The following is a 20067-nucleotide window of genomic DNA, read 5'->3' on the forward strand; positions in this document are numbered from 1 at the left end:
CATCATCATCATCTTTTTTTTCATCTTCTTTCTTTCTGTATGATTTTTGTGTAACGCTTTTCTCTAAAACTTGCAAACATAACATTTTTTTAACTATGTTGACATTTTGACATTTATGTAACGTCGTCAAGCGAAGCTTTTCATGATGCTTACAATTGCGCAACGTGACGTACGCGCGATTTAACGATTTTCTCGTATTTAACATAGCTCGACAACCAAATAACATTTCAACTTGAAACTTTGCAAAAGTTTAAATTATATTATGCGCTAACTTTCTGTGGGAAAAAAATTGCGTGTTTTACACAAAGTTACGCGCGCACGCGCATTTAAAATTTCAAAATGCGCAAATTTAATTTATAATCAACTTTCTACGCGTTTCATGTCGTTTTAAGCATGTCAAACATTCCCACGCGTGCGCACATTTTTACGTGTGCGGTGCGCACGTAGCATTGAAAACGTTTTTTTTTCGCGTGATTTATGTTTTTCCAGCCTTTTCTAGTAATTTTACCAAATTTTAAACAATTTCGACTTAAAGATACGTCATACGAGCACGTCGAATTGGACAATTTGCGCGCGTTTTTTATGAAAAGGTTAAAAAATTCGTTAAAAATATGCCTTTTTTTAAACAGTCGTAATTTCTAAACTGCATGGTCAACTTTTTGTGGATGACATTTTCTGGAAGTTAATGAGTTGTAGATATCGGATCATGTATTAATATGGCTAACCGGACATTGTGACGTCATCGTATGGCCACGCTAATATAAAATTTAGGATTTTTGTATCTTTCGTCATAGCTCATCACATTTAATAGAGCGCATCTCCACTTATCCGTTTTCCATTTTCACCCAAATTTTGATATTGTCTAGGTCAATCAACTTTCTTTCGCAGGAGTTAAAAATTTTTTAATTTTTTTGACGTCATCATGCCTAAAAATTTAAATCACGTGTGGCATTAATTTACTCTTTACAGTAAATTTTAATCTGTTATAGCTCGTAAGAATAAAATGTGATAATCACGATTAAAACTTTTTCTGGAAGCTATTGGATTGTAGATACGAAACTATGTAAAAATGTTGCCAATCGGATGTTGTGACGTCATCATATGGCCAGTTAAATAAAAAAGGTCGTATTTTCATCTTTTGCGTCATAATTCATTACATTTAAAAGAGCGCGCATCAATATTTCACGTATTCAAATTTCTTCTACACGCTAATACGTTGTTGCTGAGATAATTTCCTTTCGGAAATGCTACCTTCGCGTTTCATTTTAAAACCGTCAACATGTTAAAAATTGCAATAAATATCGGGTCCCGTAATTTCATCTATTCTACACTGTATGTGATATGGATACAGATTATACTGTGTATACTATATATGAATCGAAATAATAGAATTCAGCAATAACAACATATCATATTCTTCAGTTCAGGTCATAATGCCAACGTGAACACTTCCTTTTGTCCTCAACCTATCCCTTAATGTTAAAAGGTACGTCGTTACACGTTCATGTTGCACCACTTGCGCGGCGGAAAACCAAACTCGTCAAAGTGACGAGTTACATGTCTAGTTTTTATTGTTTCTGTACACTATTTTGTGTAACAATTATCTCAAAAAGTTTAATGTCAATGATTACAAAAATTTCAGAATATCTTTCAAATAATATAACTTAATCCTAATAAGCTTTCCAGCGTGATCACTCATCCGTGACGACATTTATACGCCATTTTGCGAAATCACATTATCAATCATATCTCCATAATTCATTATCACATATTAATGAAATTCACTACACGTAAACTTTAGATCAAGGGTAAAAATATTAGCAAATAAAAACGCACGCGCACGTAGGTTCATGCGCGTGATATCGCGCGTTAAAAATTTAAAACGCTCAAAATTAAGTTTTGATCAATTTAGAGCATGAATTAAGCCATTTGCGTGTTTCAAAAAATTACTGCGCAAAAATGCGTTTTTGCGCGCGCGATACTTAAAAAGCGTAAAAAATATGAATTTTTTTACAAATCTCATTCTACTCACCATCCTTAGTACATTCACCAAATTTGAGTCAGTTCCGACTTAAAATAACGCTATACGAGCACGTTAAAAATGACAAAATGCGCACATTAATTTTACAAAAGTTCTGAAAATGGTGAAAAATAGGTCTTTTTTAAAATGAAAATAATTCTTCAGAATGCAAGATGACCCCCGATTTTTTTAACTTATTCTGGAAGCCATTGAGTTGTAGATATGAATTCATGTACACATTTTACGTACAAAATGTTTTGACGTCATCAAATGGCCACTTGAATTTAAAAATTAGGATTTGTTATCTTTTTGTGTAGATTATCACATTCAACAGAGCGCATCTTGGTTATGTGTGCTCGAATTTCGCACAACTTTCAGTATGTGCTTGCTTAATTAATTATCTTTATCATGAGTTGACACTATCTTCATTTTAATGACGTCATCACGCGTAAAAACTTGAATAACGTAGGCCGTGTAATTTCACCTTCGCAGTAAATTTGAATATCTTACAGCTCTTCAGAATTGAAGGTTACCTTGATGATTATAATTTATTATGAAAGCTGATGAAATGTAGATATTAATTCATATAAAAATTAAGCCTATCGGATGTTGTGACGTTAACATAAGGCCAGTTGAAGTGAAAAAGTAGTTTTTTCATATTTTTCGTCAAAGTTATACACAATTCAAAGAGCGCGCACAGCGCTTCTACGTGCCAAATTTTTTTCCAAATCTTATATTTTTTTGCTCAATTAATTATCTTTCGAAATTGTCATCTTAAAGTTTAGTTTGATAACGTCATCATGCCAAAAAATTAGAACATGTGTGTCCCGTAATTTCACCTATGCTACACTGTATATAGATATACAGTATATACTGTACATATTGTATATGGCATATAGGCACAACTCAGCACTATAAGCATATAATAGGATGGCATACATCAACATTTTCCGATCGTATGTTAACGTACGTGCATGTTTAAAAAAAATTAATTTCAGTAAAATGATAAAAATGATCACCTATAATTCGTCAAAGTGACGAATTAAATTCTAGTTAGGTGATCATTTAGAATAAAATGATCACCTATTGTTATTGTATAAAATCTTTATTATTATTTTTTTTTTTATTATTTTTTTTCTTTTTATTGTTTCTGTACACTATTTTGTGTAACAATTATCTCAAAAAGTTTAATGTCAATGATTACAAAAATTTCAGAATATCTTTCAAATAATACAACTTAATCCTAATAAGCTTTCCAGCGTGATCACTCATCCGTGACGACATTTATACGCCATTTTGCGAAATCACATTATCAATCATATCTCCATAATTCATTATCACATATTAATGAAATTCACTACACGTAAACTTCAGATCAAGGGTAAAAATATTAGCAAATAAAAACGCACGCGCACATAGGTTCATGCGCGTGATATCGCGCGTTAAAAATTTAAAACGCTCAAAATTAAGTTTTGATCAATTTAGAGCATGAATTAGGCCATTTGCGTGTTTCAAAAAATTACTGCGCAAAAATGCGTTTTTGCACGCGCGATACTTAAAAAGCGTAAAAAATATGAATTTTTTTTACAAATCTCATTCTACTCACCATCCTTAGCACATTCACCAAATTTGAGTCAGTTCCGACTTAAAATAACGCTATACGAGCACGTTAAAAATGACAAAATGCGCACATTTATTTTACAAAAGTTCTGAAAATGGTGAAAAATAGGTCTTTTTTAAAATGAAAATAATTCTTCAGAATGCAAGATGATCCCCGATTTTTTTAACTTATTCTGGAAGCCATTGAGTTGTAGATATGAATTCATGTACACATTTTACGTACAAAATGTTTTGACGTCATCAAATGGCCACTTGAATTTAAAAATTAGGATTTGTTATCTTTTTGTGTAGATTATCACATTCAACAGAGCGCATCTTGGTTATGTGTGCTCGAATTTCGCACAACTTTCAGTATGTGCTTGCTTAATTAATTATCTTTATCATGAGTTGACACTATCTTCATTTTAATGACGTCATCACGCGTAAAAACTTGAATAACGTAGGCCGTGTAATTTCACCTTCGCAGTAAATTTGAATATCTTACAGCTCTTCAGAATTGAAGGTTACCTTGATGATTATAATTTATTATGAAAGCTGATGAAATGTAGATATTAATTCATATAAAAATTAAGCCTATCGGATGTTGTGACGTTAACATATGGCCAGTTGAAGTGAAAAAGTAGTTTTTTCATATTTTTCGTCAAAGTTATACACAATTCAAAGAGCGCGCACAGCGCTTCTACGTGCCAAATTTTTTTCCAAATCTTATATTTTTTTGCTCAATTAATTATCTTTCGAAATTGTCATCTTAAAGTTTAGTTTGATAACGTCATCATGCCAAAAAATTAGAACATGTGTGTCCCGTAATTTCACCTATGCTTGTACACTGTATATAGATATACAGTATATACTGTACATAGTATATGGCATATAGGCACAACTCAGCACTATAAGCATATAATAGGATGGCATACATCAACATTTTCCGATTGTATGTTAACGTACGTGCATGTTTAAAAAAAATTAATTTTAGTAAAATGATAAAAATGATCACCTATAATTCGTCACAGTGACGAATTAAATTCTAGTTAGGTGATCATTTAGAATAAAATGATCACCTATTGTTATTGTATCAAATCTTTATTCTTCTTCTTATTCTTATTATTTATTTCTCTCTGTACAAATTTGTGTAACAATTATCTCAAAAAGTTAAATGTCAATGATCACAAATTTTTCACAATGTCTTTTAAATACTTTAACTTAACCATAATAAGCTTTTCAGTGTGATCACTCAACCGTGACGTCATTAATACGCGATTTTGTGAAATCACATTATCAATCATATCTCCATAATTCATTATCACATATTAATGAAATTCACTACACGTAAACTTCAGGTCAAGGGTAAAAATATTAGCAAAAAAAAACTCGCGCGTTTCAAGGTCATGCGCGTGGAATCGCGCGTTAAAATTTTAAAAAGCTCAAAATTAAGTTTTGATCAATTTAGAGCATGAAATAGGCCATTTGCGTGTTTTAAAAAATTACTGCGCAAAAACATGTTTTTGCGCACGGGATTTTTAAAAAGCGTAAAAAATAAAATTTGATGTACACATCACATTCTACTCATAATCCTTAGTACATTCTCCGACTTTGAGTCCATTCAGACTTAAAATAACGCTATACGAGCACGTTAAAAATGACAAAATGCGCACATTAATTGTACAAAAGTGCTAAAAATGGTAAAAAGTAGGGCCTTTTTAAAATGAATATAACTCTTCAGAATGGAAGATGACCCCCAATTTTTTTAACTTAATATGGAAGCAAATGAGTTGTAGATATAAATGTATATACACATTAGACGTACAAAATGATATGACGTCATCAAAAGGCCACTTGAATTTAAAAATTAGTAATTTTTATCTTTTTGTGTGGGTTATCACATTCAATAGAGCGCATCTCCGTTATTTGAACCAAATTTTTGCACAAATTTTAGTATGTGCTTGCTCAATTAATTATCTTTCTCATGAGTTGTCAACATTTTTATTTTGATGACGTCATCACGCGTAAAAACTTAAAAAACCAAGGTCGTGTATTTTCAGCTACACCATACATTTGAATATCTTACAGCTCTTCAAAATTAAAGGTGACCTTGAAGATTATAATTTATTATAAAAGCTGATGAAATGTAGATATGAATTCATATAAAAATTAGGCCTATCGGATGTTGTGACATTATGAAATGGTCAGTTGAAGTTAAAAAGTAGTTTTTTTCTCTCTTTCGTCAAATGTATACAAATTTCAAAGAGCGCGCATTGCGCTTCTACGTGTCAAATTCTCTTCCAATCCGTATATTTATTTGCTCAATTCATTATCTTTCGAAATTGTCATCTTCGAGTTTATTATGATAATTCCATCATACCAACAAATTAGAACATGATGTGGGTCCCGTAATTTCACCTATGCTACACTGTATATAGATATACAGTATATACTGTATTGTATATAACACATAATAGGTACAACTCAGCACTATAAGTGTATATGCATCATGTCATAGGATGGCGTACATTTACGATCGCATGTTAACGTACATGCATGTTTAAAAAATGTTAATTTCATTAAAATGATGAAAATGATCACCTATAATTCGTCAAAGTGACGAATTAAATTCTAGTGAGAAATTGTTTTTGTAAAAAAAAATGTTTCTTCGCAATTTCTTTCTGTACAGATTTTGTGTAACAAATATCTCAAAAAGTTTAATGTCAATGATTACCAAAATTTCTGAATGTCTTTCAAATACTTTAACTTAGTCCTAATAAGCTTTTCAGCGTGATCACTCATCCGTGACGTCACGTATACGCCATTTTGTGAAATCACATTATCAATCATATATCCATAATTCATTATCACATATTTATGAAATTCACTACACGTAAACTTCAGGTCAAGGGTAAAAATATGAGCAAATAAAAATGCCCGTGCACGTAGGGTCAAGCGCGTGGAATCGCGCATTAAAAATTTAAAAAGCTCAAAATCACGTTTTAATCAATTTAGAGCATGAATTAGGCCATTTGCGTGTTTCAAAAAATTACTGCGCAAAAAAAATATTTCGCGTGCGCGATACTTACAAGGCGTAAAAATTGCAATTTTTTATACAAATCGCATTCTACTCACCATCCTTAGTACATTCACCAAATTTGAGTCAGTTCCGACTTAAAATAACGCTATACGAGCAGGTTAAAAATGACAAAATGCGCAAATTAATTGCATCAAAGTGCTGAAAATTGTGAAAAATAAGGCCTTTTTAAAATGAATATAACTCTTCAGAATGGCAGGTGACCCCCAATTTTTTTAACTTATTCTGGAAGCCATTGGGTTGTAGATACACATTCATGTACACATTAGACGTACAAAATGGTATGACGTCATCAAATGGCCACTTCAATTTAAAAATTAGTAATTTTTATCTTTTTGTGTGGGTTATCACATTCAATAGAGCGCATCTCCGTTATTTGAGCCCGATTTTCGCAGAAATGTTAGTATGTGCTTGCTCAATTAATTATCTTTCTCATGAGTTGTCAACATTTTATTTTGATGACGTCATCACGCGTAAAAACTTGAATAAACTAGGTCGTGTAATTTCAGCTACACCATACATTTGAATATCTTATAGCTCTTCAGAATTAAAGGTAACCTTGAAGATTATAACTTATTATGAAAGCTGATGAAATGTAGATATGAATTCATATAAAAATTAAGCCTATCGGATGTTGTGATGGTATCATATGGCCAGTTGAAGTTAAAAAGTAGTTTTTAAATTTCGTTAGTCGTAGTTAATCAAATTTTACTTTACTTCTACGGGTCAATTTCTCTTCCAATCCTTATATTTATTTGCTCAATTCATTATCTTTCGAAATTGTCATCTTCGAGTTTATTTTGATAATTCCATTATACCAAAAAATTAGAACATGATGTGGGTCCCATAATTTCACCTATGCTACACTGTATATAGATATACAGTATATACTGTACATATTGTATATGACACATAGGTACAACTCAGCGCTATAAGTGTATATGCATCATGTCATAGGATGGCGTACATCAACTTTTACGATGGTATGTTAACGTACGTCCATGTTTAAAAAATGTTAATTTCATTAAAATGATAAAAATGATCACCTATAATTCGTCAAAGTGACGAATTAAATTCTAGTTTTTTTTATTATTTTTTTTTTTCTTTTTATTGTTTCTGTACACTATTTTGTGTAACAATTATCTAAAAAAGTTTAATGTCAATGATTACAAAAATTTCAGAATATCTTTCAAATAATACAACTTAATCCTAATAAGCTTTCCAGCGTGATCACTCATCCGTGATGACATTTATACGCCATTTTGCGAAATCACATTATCAATCATATCTCCATAATTCATTATCACATATTAATGAAATTCACTACACGTAAACTTCAGATCAAGGGTAAAAATATTAGCAAATAAAAACGCACGCGCACGTAGGTTCATGCGCGTGATATCGCGCGTTAAAAATTTAAAACGCTCAAAATTAAGTTTTGATCAATTTAGAGCATGAATTAGGCCATTTGCGTGTTTCAAAAAATTACTGCGCAAAAATGCGTTTTTGCGCGCGCGATACTTAAAAAGCGTAAAAAATATGAATTTTTTTTACAAATCTCATTCTACTCACCATCCTTAGTACATTCACCAAATTTGAGTCAGTTCCGACTTAAAATAACGCTATATGAGCACGTTAAAAATGACAAAATGCGCACATTTATTTTACAAAAGTTCTGAAAATGGTGAAAAATAGGTCTTTTTTAAAATGAAAATAATTCTTCAGAATGCAAGATGACCCCCGATTTTTTTAACTTATTCTGGAAGCCATTGAGTTGTAGATATGAATTCATGTACACATTTTACGTACAAAATGTTTTGACGTCATCAAATGGCCACTTGAATTTAAAAATTAGGATTTGTTATCTTTTTGTGTAGATTATCACATTCAACAGAGCGCATCTTGGTTATGTGTGCTCGAATTTCGCACAACTTTCAGTATGTGCTTGCTTAATTAATTATCTTTATCATGAGTTGACACTATCTTCATTTTAATGACGTCATCACGCGTAAAAACTTGAATAACGTAGGCCGTGTAATTTCACCTTCGCAGTAAATTTGAATATCTTACAGCTCTTCAGAATTGAAGGTTACCTTGATGATTATAATTTATTATGAAAGCTGATGAAATGTAGATATTAATTCATATAAAAATTAAGCCTATCGGATGTTGTAACGTTAACATATGGCCAGTTGAAGTGAAAAAGTAGTTTTTTCATATTTTTCGTCAAAGTTATACACAATTCAAAGAGCGCGCACAGCGCTTCTACGTGCCAAATTTTTTTCCAAATCTTATATTTTTTTGCTCAATTAATTATCTTTCGAAATTGTCATCTTAAAGTTTAGTTTGATAACGTCATCATGCCAAAAAATTAGAACATGTGTGTCCCGTAATTTCACCTATGCTACACTGTATATAGATATACAGTATATACTGTACATATTGTATATGGCATATAGGCACAACTCAGCACTATAAGCATATAATAGGATGGCATACATCAACATTTTCCGATCGTATGTTAACGTACGTGCATGTTTAAAAAAAAATTAATTTCAGTAAAATGATAAAAATGATCACCTATAATTCGTCAAAGTGACGAATTAAATTCTAGTTATTATTTATTATTTTTTCAGAACAATAATAAACGATATGTATTGGGTACATAACATTGCATTTTTTATGAATTCATTTTTTTACGTCTCTTTGGTGTACCAATGGAAGCCTCTGGTTCCAAAAAAAAGTTTTTTACCACCTTTTTTAAACCTAATCATCATCATGATGAAAATTGCATCAATAAAATGGCACAGATAATGAAAATTGTATTGATGGTGAAAATTGTATTGATGGTGAAAATTGTACTGATGGTGAAAATTGTATTGATGGTGAAAATTGTATTGATGGTGAAAATTGTATTGATGGTGAAAATTGTATTGATGGTGAAAATTGTATTGATGGTGAAAAATGTATTGATGCTGAAAATTGTATTGATGCTGAAAATTGTACTGATGGTGAAAATTGTATTGATGGTGAAGATTGTATTGATGGTGAAAATTGTATTGATGGTGAAAATTGTATTGATGGTGAAAATTGTATTGATGGTGAAAATTGTACTGATGGTGAAAATTGTATTGATGGTGAAAATTGTATTGATGGTGGAAATTGATTGATGGTGAAAATTGTATTGATGGTGAAAATTGTATTGATGCTGAAAATTATATTGATGGTGAAAATTGTATTGATGGTGAAAATTGTACTGATGGTGAAAATTGTATTGATGCTGAAAATTGTATTGACGGTGAAAATTGTATCGATGCTAAAAATTATATTGATGGTGAAAATTGTATTGATGGTGAAAATTGTATTGATGGTGAAAATTGCAGATGATGAAAATGGCATTGATGATGAAAATGGCATTGATGGTGAAAATTGTATAGATGATGAAAATGGCATTGATGATGAAAATGGCATTGATGATGAAAATGGTATACTGTACACCTGCCAACTCTTATGCATAATGCATGAGTCTCATGCATGAGGTCCGATTTTTTTATGCCTCACGCATATGTAGCTATTTCTTACGCATCAAAAAAAAAATATTCAGAAAAACATTATTTTGAAATTAACTTGCCTATTTTGAAGGGAAAACAGTCCAGGACTACACTTCATTTAATTTGAGCATAAATAGTCTAAGCGGGTCAGTCTAATTACCGAAAACAACCGAAAATAACCGAAAATAACCGAAAACAACCACAAACAACCGTAAACAATCGAAAACAAACCGAAAACAAAATAAAAAATTAATATTTTTTTTAATGTCGCTCTCTATTGATGGGTGTTTCTAAAGCTAAGACCGTACAGAGAGAAAACCGCACGCGCAAAAGCCAAGGAAGATCCTAAGATCAGTTGTTTTGGTTATTTTCGGTTGTTTTCGGTAATTAGACTGACCGGCCTAAGCCTATGTTTATTTGTATTTTATGGTTGAGGTACAGTAGCACAGCCAAACTCAATTATTATAACATAAAGGGCGCTATATACAATTTAATGTCTCACGCATTGGCCACTGAAAAAGTTGGCAGGTTTGAGATACATGTATTAAATTAGACACAAAAAGCAATTCAATTTATAGCTTTAGATTGTTTTTATGATTTTGATTAATTAATCTCTTAATTTTTAATCTCTACAAGACATGAAATCTTGGAAAAAAAACCAGAATTAGTCAATCCTTTAGTTAGTTTTTAGAATTAGTAGATAAGTTTCAGTTGCCTGTCGAAATTTCGTAATAGAATTGCTGACTTTCTACCTTGCTAGGCTAATTGCTATTACTAGCTAGGCCTATAGGTGCTTTAGCATAGCTAGGCCTAGGATTGTTTGGTCATTTGTTGACATATTAACACTAGATGCCATTGTTTGTACCATTAGAATATAAAACATTAATTATTTGTATAAATACTGTTTGATACTAAACGATCATTGTACAATTAAAACAAATCAAAATACAGTATTATAAAATGAAATAAATAACTATACAACTCACATTTACACACTGAATCTAAAGAAACATACATGATAAAATAACATTAACATCTTTCAAAATTGCACAGTCCGATCATAGAAGCTGCCTATTATAAGATGCTTATTGTTATACAAAGGGCCAACACCCTATTTCCTTATTTTGTGAATTACATTACTTCCTCAATCAGTCTTGCCTTCTTTAAGGTTAAGTGATCTGCATTGAACCTGTTGTGATTGTCAAGAATCTTTTTTTTTATCAATGTTATTTTTTTTTTCTGTTGATTTAGTGCCTGCCATTCTCTAAAATTTGTGGATAGAACATCTTATAAACCTGGTCAACATACAGTAATACGATAAACCTATGCTGTGAAAAATAAATTTTACTATAGTATATAAAATAAAATATTAACAAGCTTTAATATCATTTAGTTTGATAAATTAGTATAATTATCTAGGGACGATTAAAGTGATGCAGCTTGCTTATATTCAATTTTATGCAAAACCAGCATACATAGTATAAACATCAGTAGTAAATTAGCTTGAATTTACCTAGAAGATTGTACAACTAAGCTCTCTTCGATGTCATAACTGAAAACTATTCATTAACATCAAGCGGAACATATTTTGGTGAAACCAGAATCTATGAAACGTCGCTTATGCAAGTTATTGGTTATGATGAAAATTGCATCAATGAAATTTCTATCAATGATGAATAGATGATGAAAGCTGAATGTATCATTAAATTAAAGGGGCCGTTTAAATACAATTAATTAATTACACTACAGTATATGATACATTGATTGGATAGTGAAGGCAGCTAATAAAATAATAAATAATAAATCACCCCCTTTAACCCTTCAGCACCTGAAGCAATAATGTAATGTTCTATATATTACTTCCTGTACAGTTATTTAAATATGTAGGAAATCAGAGACTATTACAAACAAAATACAACATTTTTTTTCTGGTTCATAAGTTTGCATTACAAGTTGTATTTATTTGAAAGAGTACTAAATAAATAATAACGTAAATTTTGTGGACATTTGACATTCTAATCATGACCATTTGACGGTATTAAGCCTAGGCTAGACAAACTAGCCTATCTCGTTCGTAGCCTGGTGGACAGGCTGCATGTTTTCGCCCAATTGAAGGCTGGCTTACTAGAGGAAGGCCTAGCTAGTTGTTTCCTTGGCAATTAAATTTAATGTTTTAATTACGTCTGGATATAAACAATATAAAACTCAGTTTTGTCATCGGCAATAATATTTTATACATAGGCCTAGTCAATTTTGTTCTGTTTCAAATTTTAAAATTGAAAAAAAAAGTGGGCCGAAACGTCCATCGCGCAAAAATATACCTCCATAACTAGACATGTAACTCGTCACTTTGACGAGTTTGGTTATCCGCCGCGCAAGTGGTGCAACATTAACATTAAGGGGATAGGTTGAGGACAAAAGGAAGTGTTCACGTATGACCTGAAGAATATGATATGTTGTTATTGCTGAATTTTATTATTTAGATTCATATATAGTATACACAGTATAATCTGTATCCATATCACATACAGTGTAGAATAGGGGAAATTACGGGACCTGCTATTTATTGCAATTTTTAACATGTTGACGGTTTTAAAATGAAACGCGAAGGTAGCAATTTTGGAAGAAAATTATCTCAGCAAAAACATATTAACGTGTAGAAGAAATTTGAATACGTGAAATATTGATGCGCGCTCTTTTAAATGTATGATTTATGACGCAAAAGATGAAAATACGACCTTTTTTATTTAACTGGCCTGAGATGACGTCACAACATCCGATTGGCAAAATGTTTACATGATTTCGTATCTACAATCCAATAGCTTCCAGAAAACGTTTTAATCGTGATTATCACATTTTATTCTTACGAGCTATAACAGATTAAAATTTACTGTAAAGATGAAATTAATGCCTGAAAATATAAAAGGTTAACATTTAATCTATCCTGGTATGTAAACTGTATCTATAAACTGTATCTGTATTTCTATCTAAACTATCTAAATTCCTATTGAAGTAATATACCATAATATAGATGTTTCTGATGCTGGCTGTTTTACTTTGTCGTTTGGATTTAGCTTTTGCTTATTATATTTGTACATTGAGATACAGCTACTAATACTCACAACAATGTCATTTTATTAAAATATTAGTTTAAAGATTGTCACCCAAAAACATGAAAAATGAAGATTAATTAAATCAGACTTTGAATAGCTGGTTATTTTGTAGTTTTAATAAAGTTAATCACTTCTGTAGAAAAAAAAAACGAAAAGAAATAACGTTTTCACTTTACACTTAAACCATTGGCTTTAAATTAAACTTTTGGTCAAAGTGGATACCTATACAAAAAAAATGAATTATTATTTTTAAATGGGGAATAATACATCTTTATAGCTATCAAATTGTCTGATACTATCTTGTCTGATTTTAAATGTTCATATCTCCAACTCTGTAGCCTGAGGTAATTAAATGCATAGCTTTTGTTAGACAAACCACAGCTCTGTCTACAATATCAAACTTGACAAAGAAATTGTTATGTTCTCAAATAGGGTAGTGATATGACCTCATCATTTCCATGGCGGTGTAGACAGAGCTTTACAAATAATTTTCAGGAAATAAAAGAAACTAGTGCGAATCATCATTAATTCCTAATATGTGTGTTGTATTCAAAACAATGCAATGCAAAAAATACCAATTGTTTGTGTCACAGTAACTGTGTGGTACAAAGACAATACTGATAATAATCAATTGCTTACTGGGTAACGGGACGATTCGGCCCTGAGACTATTCGGCCCGGGACGATTCAGCCCTGGGACGATTCGGCCCGGGACTATTTGGCCCGGGACGATTCGGCCCTGAGACGATTCGGCACACTTACATTTATGGGCTTTGATGCATTTTATAAGCATAAAATAAGCTTTTTTCCCCAAACTTTATTTTCAGAGAGACTATGGGGTAGTACTACTAGGGATAAAGATGCAATAAAGCAAACATTTAAAAAAAAATTGTCGAAAATGATCATTTTTTAGTCACGCGAACAATGTAAACAAGTTACGCCCTCTGTTGGCCGCTTGGCGAATGCACGAAATAAACAAGGTTTTCGAAGTAATAAATTGAATATAAAATTACGTTTTTTTAGTAATTTATTATATATATTATATCAACATTGTCAATATTAATAAAATACGGATTGTTAAACACCTTTAAAAACTTGATAAATACCCCAAAAAATGAATATGAATTTGGTCTCAGGGCCGAATCGTCCCTGAACCGCTTACTGGATATAGAAATGGAATGGAAACTTCAGTATCATCAGACTGTTGAACATAAAACTGGTGAAAATGTATACATAATGAAAAGCTATTCCAGCAGAAACATTTTATATTTCAACATCACTGTATATGTTTCATACTTACAGCGCGTATAAAATATAATCCCATCAGACAGAAACCTTTGCATTAAATGCTACGACAATTAAATTGCATCTGTATGCTGGTGTTACTGAATGAAGATGAAAATTGTAATCTATGTTCTCACACTACATACTTCTGCTGGATTAGATAAAGCAAAATGTATGTGTCTTGTGTTGTTTAACTGTACTGTTTATTTGTAACCAAATTACTTTAATGAAATGAAAACAAGAATAATATAACTCACAGTCACTAACAATAAATTCATAAAGAGTTGCTGGTATTGGTAACCATAAATTACCTTTGTAGGTTCATGTCTGAATATTTCTCCATTCACTGGTCCATCATCAAAGGTGTTTATTGTTATGCTAAGTGCCAACACCCTGTTTACAGCGTTCTGTGTGTCACATGACTTTGAGAGTCAGTCTTGCATACTAAAAAATAACAGAAAATATAAGTTGTCAACTTATATTATTATAAGTAGTTTCTATATACTTCATAAAGAACAACCTTTTGTAAAGAACATGTTAACTAGAGCATATGAAATCATTTTACTACACAATTGGTATCTGCATATTGTCCAGTCAAGTTGGTTAAGTCAATAAAAGAGTGTACACACAAAAGCACACTGTGTACTATCATGGAGGAAAAAATAATGTAATCTTTTTTATTTCCTTCATGATATTACCAAGTATTTAAATTCACAAATGATTATTCTTATGTGTTAGTTGAAAACAACATGACATTTTTTTAATGAATATTTCAGTGATACCCTCACAGCATTCTAATTCCGATTCCAACTAATCCTCAAAAAAACCACAACAAGTCTGTTCACTATGCATGTTACCATTACCATTTCTGAACCAATCAAAATAAAACATACACCTAAATTCCCCATTAGTATGGAGAGTGCCCTTATATCAAATGTATCACCTAATTATGAATATCTAACCTACAAAATCGTAATTTGCATAATGAAACTAAGATACACTATCTGTGAGTAGTGTGCATGCTTTATGCAAAATTAAACAAAAAATAACAATCCACAAAAACAATAAAAACATTTTGTTTACTTTTTTATTTTAAATTGTTACCATGACAATGACAAATAAATCCAAACTGTCAATTATCAGTCAATAATCTTTATTTTGTTGTTGCTTAAATTTAAACATTAATTATTATTGTTCTTAAGTTCACCAGGTTCAAATTTATTCAACAGGGGTCCACAGGGTACTGGATATATTGTCCCCCAACAGGGGTCCACAGGGTACTGGATATATTGTCCCCCAACAGGGGTCCACAGGGTACTGGATATATTGTTCCCCAACAGGGGTCCACAGGGTACTGGATATATTGTTCCCCAACAGGGGTCCACAGGGTACTGGATATATTGTTCCCCAACAGGGGTCCACAGGGTACTGGATATATTGTCCGCCAACAGGGGTCCACAGGGTACTGGATATATTGTTCCCCAACAGGGGTCCACAGGGTACTGGATATATTGTTCCCCAACAGGGGTCCACAGGGTACTGGATATATTGTCCGCCAACAGGGTTCCACAGGGTACTGGATATATTGTCCGCCAACAGGGGTCCACAGGGTACTGGATATATTGTTCCCCAACAGGTGTCCACAGGGTACTGGATATATTGTCCGCCAACAGGGGTCCACAGGGTACTGGATATATTGTCCGCCAACAGGGGTCCACAGGGTACTGGATATTGTTCCCCAACAGGGGTCCACAGGGTACTGGATATATTGTTCCCCAACAGGGGTCCACAGGGTACTGGATATATTGTCCGCCAACAGGGGTCCACAGGGTACTGGATATATTGTCCCCCAACAAGGGTCCACAGGGTACTGGATATATTGTCCCCCAATAGGGGTCCACAGGGTACTGGATATATTGTTCCCCAACAGGGGTCCACAGGGTACTGGATATATTGTTCCCCAACAGGGGTCCACAGGGTACTGGATATATTGTTCCCCAACAGGGGTCCACAGGGTACTGGATATATTGTTCCCCAACAGGGGTCCACAGGGTACTGGATATATTGTCCGCCAACAGGGGTCCACAGGGTACTGGATATATTGTCCCCCAACAGGGGTCCACAGGGTACTGGATATATTGTCCCTCAATAGGGGTCCACAGGGTACTGGATATATTGTCCCCCAAAAACATGAAAAATGAAGATTAATAAAATCAAACTTTGAATAGGGAATTCTGCAGTTTCAACCCATTGTCTGATAATTTGACTATTTCTTGCATTATTTTCAGGTAAAAAATTTTATTTTCACTCCAATTTTTGGTCAAAGTGAATAACTATTATGACATTAAAATTGCATATTCAAGAAAAATATATATATATTTTCCAGGTGACGATATATCTTTAATGGATTTCAGTATACAGGAGCAAATCTGTCATGCTTATTAAACTGCAAAAACTATCCTATTTAGGACATTTTTTTTAAATTGCCTATAATTCTTTAAAAATAAATTGTAGATTCTTTGTAATGCTAGCGACTTGAGTGTTTAAACTTAGAATATCTTTTTTTATATTTATATTGTACACATAAGGCCAAAATGTATATAAAATTTGTGTAAATACTTTATTTGTCACTCTCATAATATAATATAAAAACTTCATTAACAATTATGACAAAAAAGACCAAACAAATCAGCTTCGCTATTCAAGTTTTGGCCTTTAACTTAAAATGCATTAATTATTGACACAATTGATTGTAAAGTTAAATTGAATAAGTAAAGTTATATATACTTTTTAAGTGTCAATTTCAGGGGAGGGAGAGTGTACTATATTTTAATAGGTCATTGACATTGATTTATGCTACCATTTTGAAATAAACTGACACCAACTCTTTCAAACATAAACAAATGAATCACTATACTGACATACATTTTAAACTAAAGAAAAACATTTAATGCAATAAATTGTTTCTGTACATTGTTAAAATCATCCATAACAAAGATTAGTTGCCCAAATATTAGACGACTTGCCCCAAGTCTGTAGTTAATATTCTCTTTTTTATGTTAGTCCACCGGATAGCGTTTCAATTTTTGTTTGGAGACTACTGTGTTTTTTTCGATGATCGATCAATTAGCATTATACGTATGAAACGCCATATGTGGCAATATATTTATCTTTTTACTAACATTATGTCAAAACACATTCTAGAACCTACCTGTAGACTACCCAAATATCTGAAGTTGAAATACTAAACTAATTGAAAGGACAGAACTCACTCATTAGACAGACGTGATGAAGAAAATAACAGAAATTGCCTGACATGAAGAAAAAAATGGGAAAATTACAAATTGAAAAAATATTAATCGCAATGCATGAGTTTCAATTTTTGTTTGGAAACTCCTGTTTTTTTCGATGATCGATCTATTAGCATTATACGTATGTAACGCCATATGTGCCAATATATTTATCTTTTTACTAACATTAAGTCAAAACACATTCTGTAGACTACTAATATCTGAAGTTGACATACTAAACTAATTGAAAGGAGAGAACTCACTCATTAGACAAATAAATTGCTTGACATGAAGAGAAAAGGAAAAAGTAAAATGTGAAAAAATATTAATAGATCAATTTAACGATGATATTATTAAATTGTCAATTCCCAAAGTGATTTATTTTTAAATCTTTAGTACATTCTTGTAATAATTATTTGTAATAACATAATTATTGATTGATATTCATATCTAGTTATTATTAACAATTACTTTATCAACTGGAATTGATTACAACTTAACAATATAAACAACCAAGAAAATGGCCTGGTTATCAGATTCCAATATTTTCAGTTAAATTTCCCACCGAAAATGAGAAATATGTTAATTTATAAATTTTTGGAATGTATATTATTATTATTTATCATTTTTTCAAAACAATAATAAACGATATAGTGGGTACATAACATATATTATTGCATTTTTTATGAATTCATTTTTTTACGTCTCTTTGGTGTACCAATGGAAGCCTCTGATTTGCAAAAAAAATGTTTTGTACCACCTTTTTTAAACCTAATCATCATTGTCTTGCTAGAATCATATCGCGCATACGGTATGACCCTGGAGGAATAAGCAAAAGAAAATATACATAAGGCACATTTGGCATGCCATACGCTACCGATTGGAAACGCGACCGATTTCAAATGCAGTCGTGGATCAGTGCCGGCCTGGTCTTCCTGTAAAGCAGGGCCTTCCAGCCTAATAATAGACCATAGAACACCTTAGGCCTCCTACTCCAATAATCTGTAGTCTTACTAGGCCTAGGCCTAATAGCCATATCTAACTTCTACATGCTATATGCCCTCTCCTCCTAGAGTAGCCTAGGCCTACTGTAGTACTAACTAGAGAGATAGAGACTAGGCCTAGGTAGTAGGAGCCTAGGCCTATATATGACAGATCATCTAGGCTAGTCCAACATAATATGAGTAAGATAGGTTTAATGATGCCTATCAATGAATATTATCTGCCATTCTAAAGAATTCCGGGTGCTTTTAAGTTCATAATAAGGTAAATACTTACTTTTTTACATGTTGTCAAAGAACTTTGTTTATGGTGTGGTATGTTGTTGAAATTAAACTTTATTGAGGGCGCAATCAATGTTAAAAAATTAAAGAGCTTTTAAAAAAAAATAATAATGCATTTACCATGATTTACTGTAATTTGCCCGATTGGCCACATCGCGGTGACATAAAAACTCCGGGTTAATGATTAATATCATATTTCTCCATGGTAAAATGGATAAAAATATTATATTGATATAAATTTTATTAGGCCTACATTTCTCTTCATCCTCTTCCAAATAATCCTTCCTTAGAAATTTGTATATAAAGAATAATATTAATATCCAGTTTTATATTTGATTTTGTGATCCTGTTTTGTTTTGTTTTTTTTCTTCAAACAATAAAGAATGTTATTTTTACTCTTTTTTACGCATTTTATTAGAAAAAAAAATTGAATTGATTTGTTTTATATATTTTTGTATTATGGTAGATAAAACAAAAAGCAGCTTAAGGCTGAACATTTCTAATTGCAAAATAAGAAAAAAAGAAATTTTTATTCTAGACAAATGTAACACCTATTATATCAATTAAGATATAGAGTTCTCTTTATAGAAGCCAAACACACTTGATCAAAGCTAAAAGTATGATTTATTAAAAGCATTTGAATGAAAGGAATTCTGGTCTTTAAAATCATCTTGTTAAGAGTTTTCATGAATGTTCTGGGTTGGGAGAGTATTTTACAGTTACAAAATCAATGTAGCAGACAATGTAACACACAAATAATCCTTTATATTGCTATACACACAAAACACAATGACTGATAAAATGAATCAAAATATAAATTATATTTATTAT

The sequence above is a fragment of the Antedon bifida genome, chromosome 3, assembly GCF_963402885.1.
Source record: "Antedon bifida chromosome 3, ecAntBifi1.1, whole genome shotgun sequence".
NCBI lineage: Eukaryota > Metazoa > Echinodermata > Crinoidea > Comatulida > Antedonidae > Antedon > Antedon bifida.